The sequence below is a fragment of the Lissotriton vulgaris genome, chromosome 1_1 (assembly GCF_964263255.1).
Source record: "Lissotriton vulgaris chromosome 1_1, aLisVul1.2, whole genome shotgun sequence".
Taxonomy (NCBI): Eukaryota; Metazoa; Chordata; class Amphibia; order Caudata; family Salamandridae; genus Lissotriton; species Lissotriton vulgaris.
In genome coordinates, this window is record NC_141685.1 from 1,641,115,816 (window position 1) to 1,641,131,666 (window position 15,851).

The following is a 15,851-nucleotide window of genomic DNA, read 5'->3' on the forward strand; positions in this document are numbered from 1 at the left end:
GGCTTCTCCTTGAGCTTGGTCCTGCCCAGTGCTGTCCTGAACTTGCACTTGCAGACTCCTGCGCAGGGGCTGTGACTCCCCTGGCGGTCTCGCAAGTCTTCTAGCATGGGGCCCTCCTCTCGCCACTGACCCTCTGACTTGCTCTCCTGATTGGGACAGCACCACGCCGAGTGCCTCCGGCTATATACTGAGGAGCACGGTTCTGCCCCCAGCCTCATTGCCAGTTTGTAGAGTATGTCCGTTGGCCAATAACGACACGGACACTTATATGGGGCGCAGATATAGTTTATTCCCAGAGAGCGCCGGGGTCACTCGCGCACTGCCATAGTACAGTGCAGCACTCCACCCTTTCTCCCGGCATGCGATTCCTGTGACGTGGCGCTCACGACTAGAGCCCTTCACCACACAATTCAAGTAGTAGTTTGAAGCATATTGCAGTGCACCGTAAGGGCCAGTGAATAGTGTGTCCCACACACGAACAGGTTCTGTTTGTGTTTTGGTTGAGACCCCTGTTAGGTTCCCCACTGTAGCTGAATTACCTCTGACATGACACACCCCATGCGCTCCCATGCCAGGGGTTATGTGTTGAGAAGTTTTATCCAGGTGACAAACTTGGGACCCAACCCCATTCTTCCCAACACTCACCACATATACTCCCAGCTGACCGTATCAAACACCTTCCCTATATCTAGGAAGGCAAGGGCATTTTGACACTGATCTAGAGAGGGCGCATGAAAGATGTGCGCCATCCTCCGTAGATTGCAAAGAGCGTTTCTGCGGGGGATAAATCCGGACTGGTCAGGATGGACCAGTTTCATAGCTGGCGGTGCAAACGTTTTGCCAGTATTTGCCTGAGTGTCTTTTGATCTACATTTAAAAGGGACTGAGGGCGGTAAGATGGAGTGTCCAGTGGGTCCTTCCTGGACTTGTGTAAAAGCACTATTAGCCCTTCACACAAGGATGCAGGGAGCTGCCCCTTCTCCAGGGCCTCCTGGTACACCAAAAGTAACTTAAAGGCCTTTGTCTCTGGAATTGGCCAATAAAGTCAGTTGGTAGATCATCCCCACATGGGGCTTTAGCCATCTTGAGGAAATCTAAGGCCTCTTATATCTCCTGTTTTGTTAAAGAGCCCTCTACTCTGCCAGATGAGTTCCCTCCAGCTGCGTCAGTGAGTCAAGGTAGGCTACCACCTTATGAAACGTGGTAACGCCGGGCAACATGCACACCCCCAGAGGTGGTCTGTCAGGGTCTTCTTAATTGCCAGTTGGATATGGACCTCTCACCCTGTTGGATCCCTAATCATCAGTATTGGTTTTGTGTGACGTTCATGCTTTACCACTCTGGTCAATAACTTGCCTGGTATATCCCGCTCCATATACAGTCATCACCTTTAAGAAAGTTAAAATGGCCGCCGCGTTACACAGACACGGCTGGAAACATTAATCCGCTAGTCCATCATCAATGTTTATCAGCGTTTGTTTAAACCAGGAAGAGGGAGCAAAGGTGGCGTTTCCTGTACTCGGGAAGTGACCGGAGTTACTGAGTGAGGTGAGCTGGGGGCAGATGGAGGCTAATTTTGATGAGTTAGTACTGGAGGAATTAGATAAGTAACGTAATAAATTTATAACTCTGCAGGCTTAATGGATGCAATGCGGCGAACTTGAAATAGACGAAACCGGCATACTCATAAGGTATGATTCCGGTTTCAAAATTTGAGAATGGGGAAGAGAGTGAACAATACGAGATGGGCAGTGCACTCTAAGTTAGAATATTTTATTGATTTCAGGTCACCTAACCAACACACGAAGGGGAAGGGCTAAACCCAATAGACAATTAATAATTCGGCATCAACCTGTAGTGTATCAGGTAAGCAGTGGCAATATAATTTCATCTTTTAGAATCACGCAATGATTTGCTTCAAACACGATAGTGAAATGGGTCTCAAATTTATTTTTAGGCTAACAATTTTGATGGCGCGCAATATTTGATTCGAAGGATGCAGTAAAGTAGAGGAGATATATATAAAAAAAGTGGTAGAGAAGCAAGAGGTAGGTTCCTTAATAAATCTTGATGTAATCATAGCGCATTGATCCAAAGTGCAGCCTTAATTCTGAAAGGGTAAAGATTAAAGTTGCGAATTTTCTCTATCCCAAATAGGCAATAGTGCAAAGCCAAGCTGAGGTAAATATGACCCATAATACCTGGTTAGCATGCATATGTGGGCAGTGGGTTAATCACAAGTGGTCTCAGCTAGATTCAACCATTTTTCGCACTTTTGATCGCATGAAATGATTTCGACACCATTCGATATGTGGCACAACTATTTGTTGAAGGAAAAAAAAGTATTTTCTCTTGTCTGATTTTTTGTAAATGTAATATGTAGGAGAAACACGGTGTAGGTGTTGAAATGTGTACAATGAGTATGTTATTTAATACTATGTAGAGGTTTTTATCGAGCACATGGTTGTTATTTTTGGGTCTGGTAAGGCTCTTTAAATAAGTTATCGAATCAATTGGAATAGGGATTGTAAAAAAACGTTCTCTCTATTATTTCCAGCCCTGATGAAGCCGATGGGTTCTGTATAACCTCGGCGAAACGCGTTGACATGGGATTGGAAAATAAAAGAAGAAGTTGTGGAAGAGCCTTGGGAGTGATTTGAAATTATTGGATCATTGGTTCTTTAACTAAGAGACTCTAAATATTGTGATATGTTGAGTGCTGCAGTATTGTATTGTTTGTAAAGTGTACCTAATCGGCTGATTGGGTGGTGGGAAGTCAGGTGCTACCTTCCCCATTTCTGCAGGCACCAGCACATATGAAATTGACGGTTGATGATACTCATAGTGTATTCCTTCTAGAGCGCCGTGAAATTCCTCAGCACCTAAAAAACGCAGAGGGTGCAAAGATGTTGATGAGTCAGGCACTTACCAAGAGTTATAACATGAAAGAATGTAATTTTAACACTCTAATTTTGGTGATTTTTATACTATTCCCTTTGAAAAGTCCATGGGAATTGACGTTGACCATTTTGCACAAAAATGTAAAACACTCTGAAAATATATTCTTTAAGAACTGTGTACACTGTTGTGGGATTTCACCACTGCAATATGTACATCGAGTTAATGAAATTATATATTGGCTCTACCTAGTGAATGCCACTGTGTGTAAAAGATGCATTGTCACTTTTTTAGTGTTGTTCGAACTTTACTCACTCATGCACTGTCACTTTAAATTTTAAAAAGGTATAAATAAGTGAAAAAATGGCAATGCAACAGGTTTGATAAAGACTGCTTGTGCAGTCGAAATGCGTTACCTGAAACACCGTGGCTCAACAATAAAATCCTGTTGAAGCAATCCCGAGCGTGCTGGAGTCTGTTTCAGATTTGGGAACAGTCGTGTTGATCATTTTGAGTTTGTCATCCTGTGCCGAATTCCAGCACACTTCCTCGGTCAGGAGCACCCTGAGGAATGGAACAATTGTGAAACGTTGAACAAGGATACACAGTGCGGAGCCCTCTTGTGTCGACAGGCTATTGCGGAGCAGCTAGCGGAGGCTGCCTGAGAGCCACGTTCGCAGGACTGGGTCCGGAACAAGCGGTAAGACGGTGGCCGGGATAGTGAAACTGACAGAGGAAAGCAACATTTGTTTGCGTAGCGTGATGCTTCATTAACAAGGATTTGGAGAAGAGCCACAATAAGGAAATATGGAGCGGCTTAAAGAAAGGGAAACTGCAGCTGAACAGTTATTCAGCGATAATGAGATAATTGAAGAGAGTGTAGAATAAGCACAAGCATGTGTGGCAGCAGGGGGAGGGGGAGAGAGGAGGGGTCCTGCGCGATTCCCAAAAGTGAAAGCATTTCACTTGCGAGAGCGAGCAGCGCCAGGAGCGATAATTGCTACCATATGGCTCTGCATGCTTCCGCAAGTGAATCGCCAAATGTGCACGCGTTGCCATTGAAGGCAATGGAACACGTGCATGTTGTTGGCTGAAAAGCTGAAGCGTTTGCTAAAGGTCTTTTTGCCTATGCAGCGCATGCGCACTGCGAAGGAGAGACCTAAAAAAAAAATCACAGAGTCACAAGGTGTTAGGCTTGACAGCCCTGGTTGTATACCCGTAAGGTAAATCCCACAGCCGGCTGTAGAGGTCAGAGATGCTGAGGTCTCAGTTGGTTAACCACTGTGCGTGTCTTCATAACAATACCTACTTAGTAACTTTTGAAAAATAGACAAGTTCTTTGTGTGACCATAATACCCCAGCACAACTTGAATACCACGCAGTGGTGCATAATTATGGATTCTCCATGGTCTCCCCAATCAGTTAAAATGCAGCGTGCATTGTCGGTGCAAGCATACTTTGCAACACTTTGTGAAATCAATGTAGAAATTTAGGGGGGGCATTGCAGCAGAAAAGTGGAGAAGCTGTGAGGTGAAGCAGAGACTTCTTTAGTACTGGGATGGAGAAATGTGAAATACGAGGCAAGGTTCTTCTATAACAAAAGGCTATGCCATTTGAGCAAAAGAACTGGATTTTGTCTTTTAAATGACACTGCATCAAAAAAATCACATCAGTTGTGATCTAACGTTAGGTTGATCTTGTCATTTCCAGCACCCTGCCAAGGATTGATTCAACAACTATTTTTGCAGCAAGGAATACACATCTGGTAAAGCTAAAGCTTATCTTGCCTATGGATGTTTAGTAAGGGCTCCTGAAATAAACACATTTGTTGTCACAAGCTGTCAGCCACTTGTTTCTGATATAGGGGTCTTTGGGTGAATGCAGAAAGCTAGGTATTTAACAAGCATGGCTGGTACTACTGTTGCCACGGTCCAACATTCTTTTGTTTACATACTCGTCTTATACAGCACCATCATGTCACTTATGCTATGACTGTATCTGGCAGTGGATGTGGACATTCTCTTTATATGCACAGATCAAAATGCTGATAATGTTCTCTTCTTCTTATACCTGTTTCTTCCCTCATCTAATGAGCCCATTTTGCCCTTGTCTGCACATCTGAATCATTCTTTAACTCCGCTCTGCATTTCGTCTTATTGATTTCCTAATTCTTTCAAGTCTGCTCTTCTGCCCTCCTCTTGTCCTCTTCTTCTGGTACACCCTTCACACTTCCCTTCCAGTCATTTTTTATAAAAGAGTGGGATGGATTTTATGCAAATGTCATGTTTTGTCACTGGACCACGACTCCACTGAGCCCCCTTCTTCAGTCCTGGGCGTAATTCAAATTAGTGGTCCTTTAGCACATTAACATGGGTGGTAGAAAATGTGGCATGCCAATGTCACTGGTGACGTTTTATGCCTAAAGTAAAAAACAAAACACATCATTCAATTCACATGACTCACTGTACTGAATTCCAATCTGTCCTGGAAGTATGAAAGAGTGCTAATTTGAATCTTGAATACCAGTCGGGCCTCCAGGAGGCCGGATACATTCTCTTGAATATCCCCCTCTGTCACTCATTGTGCATTGATTACAAGAATGGGCAGTGCTTAGGCAGGCCAAGGGTAAGGACAACTGGGGACCTAGTTTCTATGTAGCGTGTCCCAAAGTGCCCAGGATGTGGATCTGCAGCTTTGGTAGGCCTCCCCTGCATGACAGGGATATGGAGCTCTGACCTGGCTCTGGGTCAGAGGGTAGAAGCCCCTGAGCTCTGTACCATGGGCCCCCATGTCACTCGGAGCCTAGGGTGGAGACCTGGGAGACCTGCTTTGCTTGCCCAGGATAAGAAGCTCTAACCGGACCTAGTCAGAGTCCTGGCTAGGCCAGAGGACAGGCCTAGGGAGTTCTCCCATGCTTGTTTGGGTTCAAATTCCCTGACCAGGCCCTGGGAGACGGCTCCTGAGGGCCCTGGGATGTAAGACCCTGACCCTGAGCTCTGGCCCCTTGCCCACCATGCCTCAGAGTGATGCTGACAGAGACATGCAGGTCTGGGGATGCTTCCCATGTTTGTCCGGGTTCAGAAGCTTTTACTGGGCCCCAGGTCAGAGCCCCAATGAACCCATAGGAAGAAGCCTCAGTCCCTGGGCTCCATTCATCAGCCCGCCACATCACAAAGTGCCTTGGATGGGGTTCTACAGGCCGTGCGAGGTTCCCTCTACTTGTCCGGGTTCATAAGCTCTGACTGGGCTCCCGGTCAGGATCCTGGATGACCCTGAGCTTTGTTTCCTCTCCCACCGTGTCACCCATGGGGACCAGTAGGCCGGGGAGGACTCCCCTGCTTTTCCAAGATAATCAGAAGCTCTGACCAGACCCCAGGACAGATGGGATGGAAGGGCCCGGCCCTGGGCTCTGTTCTCTGGCCCTCATGTCTCAAATTGCTGTGGACAGGGGCTTGCTGGCCCTGGAAGGTCTACCATACTTGTCCAAGTTCAAAATCTTTGACTGGGCCCTGGGTCTGCATCCTCATGGGACCTGGGGTGTGAGTCCCAGGACCTGTGCTCCCATCTCCAGTGCACTGTGTTGCAAAGTGCCCGGGACAGTGCCCCACAGGCCCGGGGAGGCCTTCCCTGCTTGCCTGGGATAGGAAGCTTTGACTGGGGCTGGCCTAAGAAGCAGTCCCTGGGTTGGAAGCCCCCAGCCATGAGCTCCCTTCTCCAGCCTACCATGTAGCAGAGGACAGGGGCCTGCTAGCCCTGGAAGGTCTCCCATGCTTGTCAATGTTCAGAAGCTCTGACCTGGCCCCAGGTCAGAGTCCCGGCTGACCCTGAGGTGGAAGCTCAATCCCCTGGGCTCCTTTCTCCTGCCTGCTGTGTTGCAAAGTGCCTAAGATAGGGTCCCAAAGGCCCCCCATAGGCCATCCTTACTTGTCCAGGATAAGGAGCTGTGACTGGGCCCTTCATCAGAGCTCCGGTGGTCCCCTGGTTTGCAAGCCACTGACCCTGGGTCCCTTCTCTGGCACAAGACAGGGTCACAGAAGATCTGCTAGGTCACCCCTGCTTGTCTGGGTTCATAAGCTATGACCAGCACTGGTTGGTTCTCTGTGAGCCCCCACTCCCCCAGTAGCCTCTTGCCTGATTCCCAGCTCGGTCCTGAGATCCCAGGCCTCAGAGTACCTGTGCTATCCAACAGCAAGCAGACTTGTTTTTAAAAATAAAACACAGCACAACCAGTTGGCATTTGTTAGTTCTGGGCATCTATTTGTACGCCATATGCTCCTATAGGGGTCCCAGATGCCCGGTTTACCCTGAAAGTCCCTATGAGGACTCATTTGACTCTTCAATCCCAGTGAAGGCTAGAGGAGATCGGTGAATTTTCTCTGATGGCCCCCCATCACTCCTTGGGCACAGATTATAAGAAAGGGTTAAGTCTTGCTCTTGATTAATAGGGTCAGTGTCCTCGGGACTCCCTTGTGGCCCGATGGATGTCACCCATGTGCTGCCTGGGTCTGGTATGCGTTCCAACCCAGTCCGATGGGCCTTTCCTCCAAGCGTGAAGCTGACATCCCATTGCAGGACAGCCTGCTTGGGGATGGTTTAGCCAGCCCTGTCCTGTGATCGTGATGGCCGGGGTGAATTGGAAGTCCTGATAAAGGCTCATTTGAATCTCCAAGCCCAGCGGGGGATCCATGAGGTTGGATGCATTTGCTCCAATGGGCCCCTTTCTCTCGGTGTGCATGGATTACAAAAAAAAGGAAGGTGGTGTTCCTCTGGATTATTAGACACTAGGTTTGAGGGACCTCTGCTGTCCTTCAGTCTTTCTACCCAGGTGCTGCAAGGGCAATTGCCAGCCAGTCTTTCATCCCTGACTCATGGCTCTTCCCTCTGAGACTTGCTTCCCAGAGAGCAGGAAGCGATGCAAAGCGGACATCTCCGTGCAGGGTGACAGGCTTGGGGTTGTTTTAGCCAGCACTGTACTCTGATTGATTGGGCACACTTGATCCACTTGAGGATGGATTGCTTGGCCAACCTCACCTGTTGTTTCAAGCAAAGGGCTTCCATCCTGCCTGGGCTTTCTGACTCAAGGGTCTGCCTTTTCTGGAGGCCACTCAGCAAAGTGAAGGTTAGTCAGCTTGGCAGCTTGTAAATTGGCCTGACCAGAGTAGATGTAATTGGGTCGTGCTTGTTCCAAATGCTGCCTAATGTTTCCGGACTTGTGAGCCTGTCCTTTACCCTTTTCCACCTAGTGCATTTCAGCAGCAGCTCATAATGACTGTTCTGTGGGGTGGCCTTGGCTGGCCAGGCTGGGACACAGCACTCCTTTGTCTTGCTCAGGCTGAATCTTGTCTCACCTTTCACTTTTGATGTCACAGAGCAGGCCGGTAGTGTCAGTGCCTGTGTGACTGCCCGGTCACCCCAGCCCCTTGCAGGTAAGCAGGGGCTCACAAAGCAGGCTGTCGAGGAAAGTGCTGGTTGGTCCAGAATGCAGGTACCAGGTTGATTCCGCCAGTAGCATATGTTTGTCTGAAAGATTAGGCCTTGCATATGTAAGCACACACAGCAGCTGCAGTGAAACCGTTAATTTCTCATGATATCAGTTATGGTTCCTTTGAATGCTCCATCTGTTACTTGGATAACTGTAATAATCCTGGAATGAATACATGCAGAAGGGCCCTGACCTCCCAGGATGCAAGAATTTAGCGGACCAAGACTAATTTGGGCATGCCTGGCTGATTTAGTGTCTCTAAATAACTTCATGCTGATCTCACATCCCCATGACTGCGATGAGGCATATGGATGTCTGCCGAATGAATTTTCGATTATATTACTTGTGCCAAGCAAGGTGACCATGAGTAAGGGAGAAACAGATTTCAATTCCAGAGAAGGAGCCTGGTTAATTCCTATAATGAATGAGACTCCTACATGCTAAATAGTTACGTGACCGCCAGTGGTTGGGGGTCAACTTCTTAGAGGGACAAGTGGTGCTCAGCCACATTAGTTAGAGCAATAACTGGTCTGTGATGCCCTGAGATGTCATGGGCTGTATGCGTGCTACACTGGATGTACCAGCGGGTGTCTACCCTTTGCAGCCAGGTACAGGTAACCTGCTGAACCCCATTCATGATAGGGGCTGGGGATTGCAATTATTTGCAAAACACATAAGATGATGGACGGAATGTTGCACATTGGCAAAACATTCGCCCCCAGTCACAGATCTGGGTTTGATCCATCGTTATTATGCTCATCATGCCACCCCAGTTCAGACATGTCCATATGCAAATCAGTTTTGACCCTGTGCCTCATGGGAACAGTCCAGCCCAAACTGCCAAGCCATGTCTTTCCTGGACCGGAATCAAGCATACTAGGACCCGTTTCTGGCTATCAGCCATCATCAGCCAGGAGAGCTTGACTCCAGTGGTGTAGTGAGCACGGGACCGACGTCTGGGCATACCCTTCCCACATAGAGCGAACAGCAAAACACACAAGATGATGGACGGAATGTTGCAAATTGGCAAAATAACAATGGATTAAACCCAGATCTATGACTGGGGGTGAATATTTTGCCAATGTGCAACATTCTGTCCATCATCTTCTGTGTTTTTCTGTTCGCCCTATGTGGGAAGGATATGCCCAGACGTGGGTTCCATGCTCACTACAACACTGGAGTCAAGCTATCCTGGCTGATGACGGCTGATAGCCAGAATCCGGTCCTAGGATGCTTGATTCTGGTCCAGGGAAGACATGGCTTGGCAGTTCGGGCTGGACTGTTCCCATGAGGCACAGGGTCAAGACTCATTTGAATATGGCCATGTCTAAACTGGGGTGGCGTGGTGAGCAAAATAACGATGGATTAAACCCAGATACCCAGATCTGTGACTTGGGGTGAATGTTTTGCCAATGTGCAACATTCCGTCCATCATCTTTTGTGTTTTGCTGTTCACCCTACGTGGGAAGGGTATGCCCAGACGTGGGTCCTGTGCTCACTATGCGCTGATAGCCAGAAACCGGTCCTAGGATGCTTGATTCCGGTCCTGGGAAGACATGGCTTGGCAGTTCGGGCTGGACTGTTCCCATGAGGCACAGGGTCAAGACTGATTTGCATATGGCCATGTCTGAACTGGGGTGGCGTGGTGAGCAAAATAACAATGGATTAAACCCATATCTGTGACAGGGGGTGAATGTTTTGCCAATGTGCAACATTCCGTCCATCATCTTGTGTGTTTTCCGGTTCGCCCTATGTGGGAAGGGTATGCCCAGACGTTGGTCCTGTGCTCACTAGGCCACTGGAGTCAAGCTATCCTGGCTGATGAGGGCTGATAGCCAGAAACCAGTCCTAGGATGCTTGATTCCGGTCCAGGGAAGACATTTCTTGGCAGTTCGGGCTGGACTGTTCCCATGAGGCACAGGGTCAAGACTGATTTGCATATGGCCATGTCTGAACTGGGGTGGCGTGGTGAGCAAAATAACGATGGATTAAACCCAGATCTGTGACTGGGGGTGAATGTTTTGCCAATGTGCAACATTCCGTCCATCATCTTGTGTATTTTCATTTTAATTATTTCCCATGAATGAGGAATTCTCAGGAAACGTGGTTCATAAACTTGTGTTGATTGAGTCCCTGCCGTATGTAGCCTCTGCCCGTTACTACTATCAATTGGATGCTTTGACAAAGTCCTTGGAGTGGCCCTTCTGGGGTTGGTAATTGCTTTAATGGATCAAACAACTCTCTAGAGGAAGTAAAAGTCTCAACAAAGTTGTTGTAGGAGAACCTTTGGAAGGATCATTAAGAGGGGTGCGGCCAGATTTACTGACAGTGACAGCCTAAAAGCTTGGGCATTTCCCAGATGGAACCCAATGCACAAAACCCAGCCTTCTTTTTGTGTGTTCTGTCATCCCATGAAGTCTGTGGTTGCTGGGTGCTTAGGTGAGGACTGTGCAAAGGCTGGGCTTCTCCACTTAAGAGCACCCAACTGACAAGTGAGAGACCGGCATGGATGATGTCCTGGACCCTCTGGGAGTAGCATGATTTGAGAGATGGCCCTCCCTGAGCACTCACCTGGATGTAATCGAAAAGCAGTGCCTCCCAGGGTTAGAACCTACTTAAGGACCTGCCATCTGAGCTCTCTCAAAACTGATATTAGCCTGCCCAGGTTTTGAGTGACTGCGGCATAGATTGTCATGGTTGGCAGGGCAGCATAGATCAGAAGGAACCAGGGCCATGAGGGAACACACTGCTTCTCTGCATAGTGATGCCATGCCACCTTGAAGCCAGTGGGAACTGCTCCAAGGAGTGTGAGGAGATGCTGCCCTCGGCCCCTCAAACTTTCATGTGTGTACCGGAAGCAGGTGAGTTGCTTTGACAGTGTGGGTGAACCTGGCTCTTCTCCTGCCGATGCCTCCAACTGAGGCAAGGAGGACCTCTGGCCCACTGGCATGGCTCGGGCTTCTGCCAACTCGGTGGACTTGTTACATGTGGCCAGGCTGGGGTTTAAAGACTCATGTGGCCCATGGGAGCCTCTCGCTTACCATTCTGCTGTGGCGGTGTGATGGGACCTCCAGGCTGTACACATGAAAACACTTTTGTCAAACATAGAGACTCATTTCAAACATAGAGACTGGTTTCCAGAGGGGAAGCGTGAAGTGGTACTTGACTGTCTCACTGCATGGGTGGTGGATGGCTGGTACTGACCTCCTAACGTCTACCCTGCACATGTGTAAACATTGCAAAAGTTACCTGTGAATCTTGATGGTGGCTCAATTGGCTCCCAGGTCGATGAAGAATTGAGTTAGCTGAGAGAGTTAGTATGACTTGCAGGACACAATGATCTTCAACACTTTAAATGCACCTTGCATCCCTGGGTTCCTCCTGAGACTACGCTTGTCTGAGGGCTGCCTGAAAGTCAATGGCCCGGGAACTCTCCCAGGGTGTGGTTGAGCTGTTGCATGGGGCTTGGCTCCCTTTGATTTCCCAAAGTCAGACCCCTGACTGCCCTCCCAGTCCCACTCCAGAGGTAAGCCACTGGTGTGTCAAGTCTTCCTTGCGTTCATGGGACAGGTGCACAGTCTGCCCTAGCCTGAAAAACTCAGGATTGCTGGCTGTTAATGTATGTGGTTGTCTGTGGTTCCATGGCTGCTTGCTTGCACCACCCTAAGGGGTCCATTAGGATGTCTGGCAGTGGCACCACCGCAGTGTTGGTGGGGCAGAAAGAAGCCCTTTTCCGCCCGCGAACTGCAGTACTCACGTCCACCATATTAGCATAGCATAACATAGGTAATTTCCCGACCGCCGCGGAGCGACTCACACCGCCATCAAGTGCACCCGCTACCGCGGTGGTGGCAGCCAATGGAGACTCTCTGCCGTTCGGAATGATGTACACCCCGCCCCACAAATTAGGATGGCCCAAACAGGCAGACGCACAGCAGTGGAGACACCACCCAACCAGACACGGCGGAACTCGACAGCGGGGTACGATAGCAGCGACCCAATCCTCTCCACCCGGTCATGAATGCCATGGACCCAGCTCTACATATGCGTCTGGTCATGTACCTGCTACAGCACTACCATCAAATGGGCCGCCGCGGACGCCGCCGCAGGTGCGCAAGTGCACAAATACAACACACAACACACGGACTAGCACAGGGTCCAATTCCACAACAGGCACTCTGCTGGGGGTCACAACACATCCACAAGGGCACCCACACATTACCCACCTGCCAACAAGTCACCCCTCTGCATCCGGGACACACATCGTCTGCGAACTAGCAGCAACGTCACATCACAGCCACGGTCAACACATGCGCACAATGCAGAAGGCAGGGCCACTACAAGGCATGGGTACGGCACAAAGACCACAGGGACACACCACCCCCAAACACACATCAACACACCCCATCAAGTCACAGGCCAGGTGCCCATCCTGTGGACCCCCATGCACACCAACATGCAACAAGCACAGCAACAAGCAAGCACAATACACACCCTGAACCACACACAAGGAGACAGCCACTGCAGGAATGTCTGACAAGGAGCACACAACACTAGTGCCTCACACACTGAAGGCTGCCAATACTTCCCAGCACATATACACACAAACAAACACATACCCTGGGTGTAGCCATGAACAGAACACACACACAGGGATGCCTGAACAGATGCCTGCCCAAAACAACACACAAACACTACAGGAATAGACACAGAACCCCAACAGAAACAGACATACCCTGTCAGCCAAACTGTGGAAAGGCAATGGGAGCACAAACACAACATGAGTGCACAACACTATCACTCAAGAACAAAACACACACTCAACATACCACAAATCACACAAGAAGTGCACCTGCACAGACCTACACTGTCACAAACAGGAAGGCCAGTGGTCATGGCACAGGGGAGAGTACAACACAACAGAGCAACAGGGCCAGTGTCCATGGCAGGTGGCACAGCAAGTACATGAGAGGCTGCACAGGTGAGAGTACAACACAGCAGAGCAACAGGGCCAGTGTCCAGGGCACAGGTGAGAGTACAACACCACAGAACAAAAGGGCCAGTGTCCATGGCACAGGTGAGAGTTCAACACAGCAGAGCAAAAGGGCCAGTGTCCATGGCACAGGGGATAGTACAACACAGCAGAGCAACAGGACCAGTGTCCATGGCACAGGTGAGAGTACAACACAGCAGAGCAACAGGGCCATTGTCCTTGGCACAGGGGAGAGTACAACACAGCAGTGAATGTCAATATCAGTGGCCAGGGAGAAATGCAGAATCAGGACATGAGAAGCTTTACAGTGAGTGTGTTTGACTGTACCCTTCCATTCCATTACCAGCAACACACCCAGGTGGCAAACAATGGGCAGAACTAGCACACCTGTATGCGAGACAGGTGTATGAGGGGGACTGCAACTCACATTGGCTTTCAGGCGGACTTGGAGTTGGCTGTGTGTCGGGGACAGCAGGAACACTTGAGTGGGGAGACAGAGGCACAGGTGATGTAGGGCTATCTGTTGTCTGTGAAGATGGAGGGCTGTTTGGACCAGGTGGCATAGTGGCATGTGGAGTCATGCAGACCTGTGACACAGTGTGGGTGGGAGAGGTTGGAGGGGTGCCCTTCCACTTTTTGGGAATATGAAATGGCTTCCCTGTCTTGGGGTTAATGGGAACTGGTGATGACACAACAGGAACACAGACCAACTGTCCCGCATCAGGTGCAGACACTGGCACTACCTCTGGTGATGTGCTGGATCCTGCGGAACGCTTTGTCTGGCTACGCCTCTGGACCACCTTACCCTGTTTGCCAGGTGTCCCACCTACACTGCCCTCCTTTGCCTCTTTTTCAGGGGTGGCCCCTATAGTGCCCTCCTTTGCCTGTTTGCCAGGTATCCCACCTACAGTGGCCTCCTTTGCCTCATTGCCAGGCGTGGCCCCTACAGTGTCCTCCTTTGCATCTTTGCCAGGGGTGGCCCCTACAGTGCCTTCCTCCACCTGCTTCACTGGGCTTGGAATTGGAGTTGATGTGGTGGGGGGATGTGGCCCTGTGCCCTTCCTAGGTGTACCCGTGCTATACAACACCTCCTCATTGGTCACAGACAATGCACGCCGAGCTCTATGCGAAGTTTTAGGGCCTGGAGAGTCCTTTGATTGTGATGCCTCTGAGGCATGTGAGCCTGATGTCAGCCTCTTTGCTTTTTCAGCTTTGCTCTTCCCTGACGGGCTCTTGTCCTTGCATTCTGGGGTGGCTCTGCTCTTCTGTGGGGATGGTGTCGGTGGCCGGGACCACTTGGGTTGTGTCTCCTGTGTGCTCCTTGTGCTGTATCGTGTCTGTGACGCATGCAAACCTTGGTCACTGTCATCTGATGTGGCCACTGACTGAGGGGTGGACAAAGCCACCTGAGCAAGAATGGGAGAATGTGCTTGGTGAAGGGCAGACTTCACAGCGGATGACAAAGCTTGGACTGTATGGTGTAGCCCACCATTGTCAGAGTGTAGGCCCTCCATGCAGGCAACCACCTGGCCTAATTTCTTGTCATGGTCACTAAAGGCATTGAGCAGGGCGGTCTGGCACACACAAAGCTGGCGCAGGAGCTCAACACACTCAACACTGAGAGCAGCAGGGGGGACAGGTGCAGGTTCAGCGGTGCCAGGTGTGAATGTAACTCGTCCCCTCTTACTGACACAGACACAGCCAGCACCAGATGAAGTGGATGGGAGGCTGGGCACTGGCTACTCTGTGGAAGATGATGTTGCAGACTCCCCATCCCCAGTGCCTGCCAACATGAATGCATCACCACTGGCATCAGATGATGTAGTACTCTGTGTCTCAGGTCCGGATTCCTCCTGCATACTACGGTCCCCTTCAGATGCGCTGGTGGGCTCTGTGTCACTGGCCTCCGGTGCAGCTGTGGTGCTACTCTCGCCACCACTGGTTTCCGGCTACTGTTCCTCCCTGTCCATTGGTGAATCTGCATGAGTGGGAGATGCAGGTTTGTGTTAGTGTCATCATCTGGTCAAAGCAATCCAATCAATACAGTACAGGGGATGCCCAAATCAACATGGTGACCACCACACCCTGCAATCATACTGCAGCAACACACTACATAGAGCACAACAGTGCCTGTAACCCTGAATATCTGCCATGACTGAGCCATGTTGAGGCCACACAGCACACCACCATGCCCATGGATGAAGTGTAACAGACACACAACTTGCCCTTCCCACACCTATCATGTCCCAACACTCATTACCACTGACAGACCTTCAGGGAACAGGAGGGGACAACACACACACCTATTAGGCACAATTTCAAAGGAGTACAGATTTTAGAGAAATGGGACCCAGTCGAGTAGTCAAGTGTCAATGAATTGAAACCGGCCACAGAGAACAGTAAGGTGTACATAGTATATTTTTACATTCTAAATCCTGAATGGGAATATATACTGATATATTAGAGGCATGATACAGC

At 49.6% G+C, this 15,851-nt stretch overlaps 1 pseudogene; it reads left to right on the forward strand.

Moving 5' to 3' along the window:
• Positions 1 to 11,633: 11,633 nt before the first annotated feature.
• LOC147750975 (5.8S ribosomal RNA) lies at positions 11,634 to 11,787 on the forward strand (annotated as a pseudogene).
• Positions 11,788 to 15,851: the final 4,064 nt, after the last annotated feature.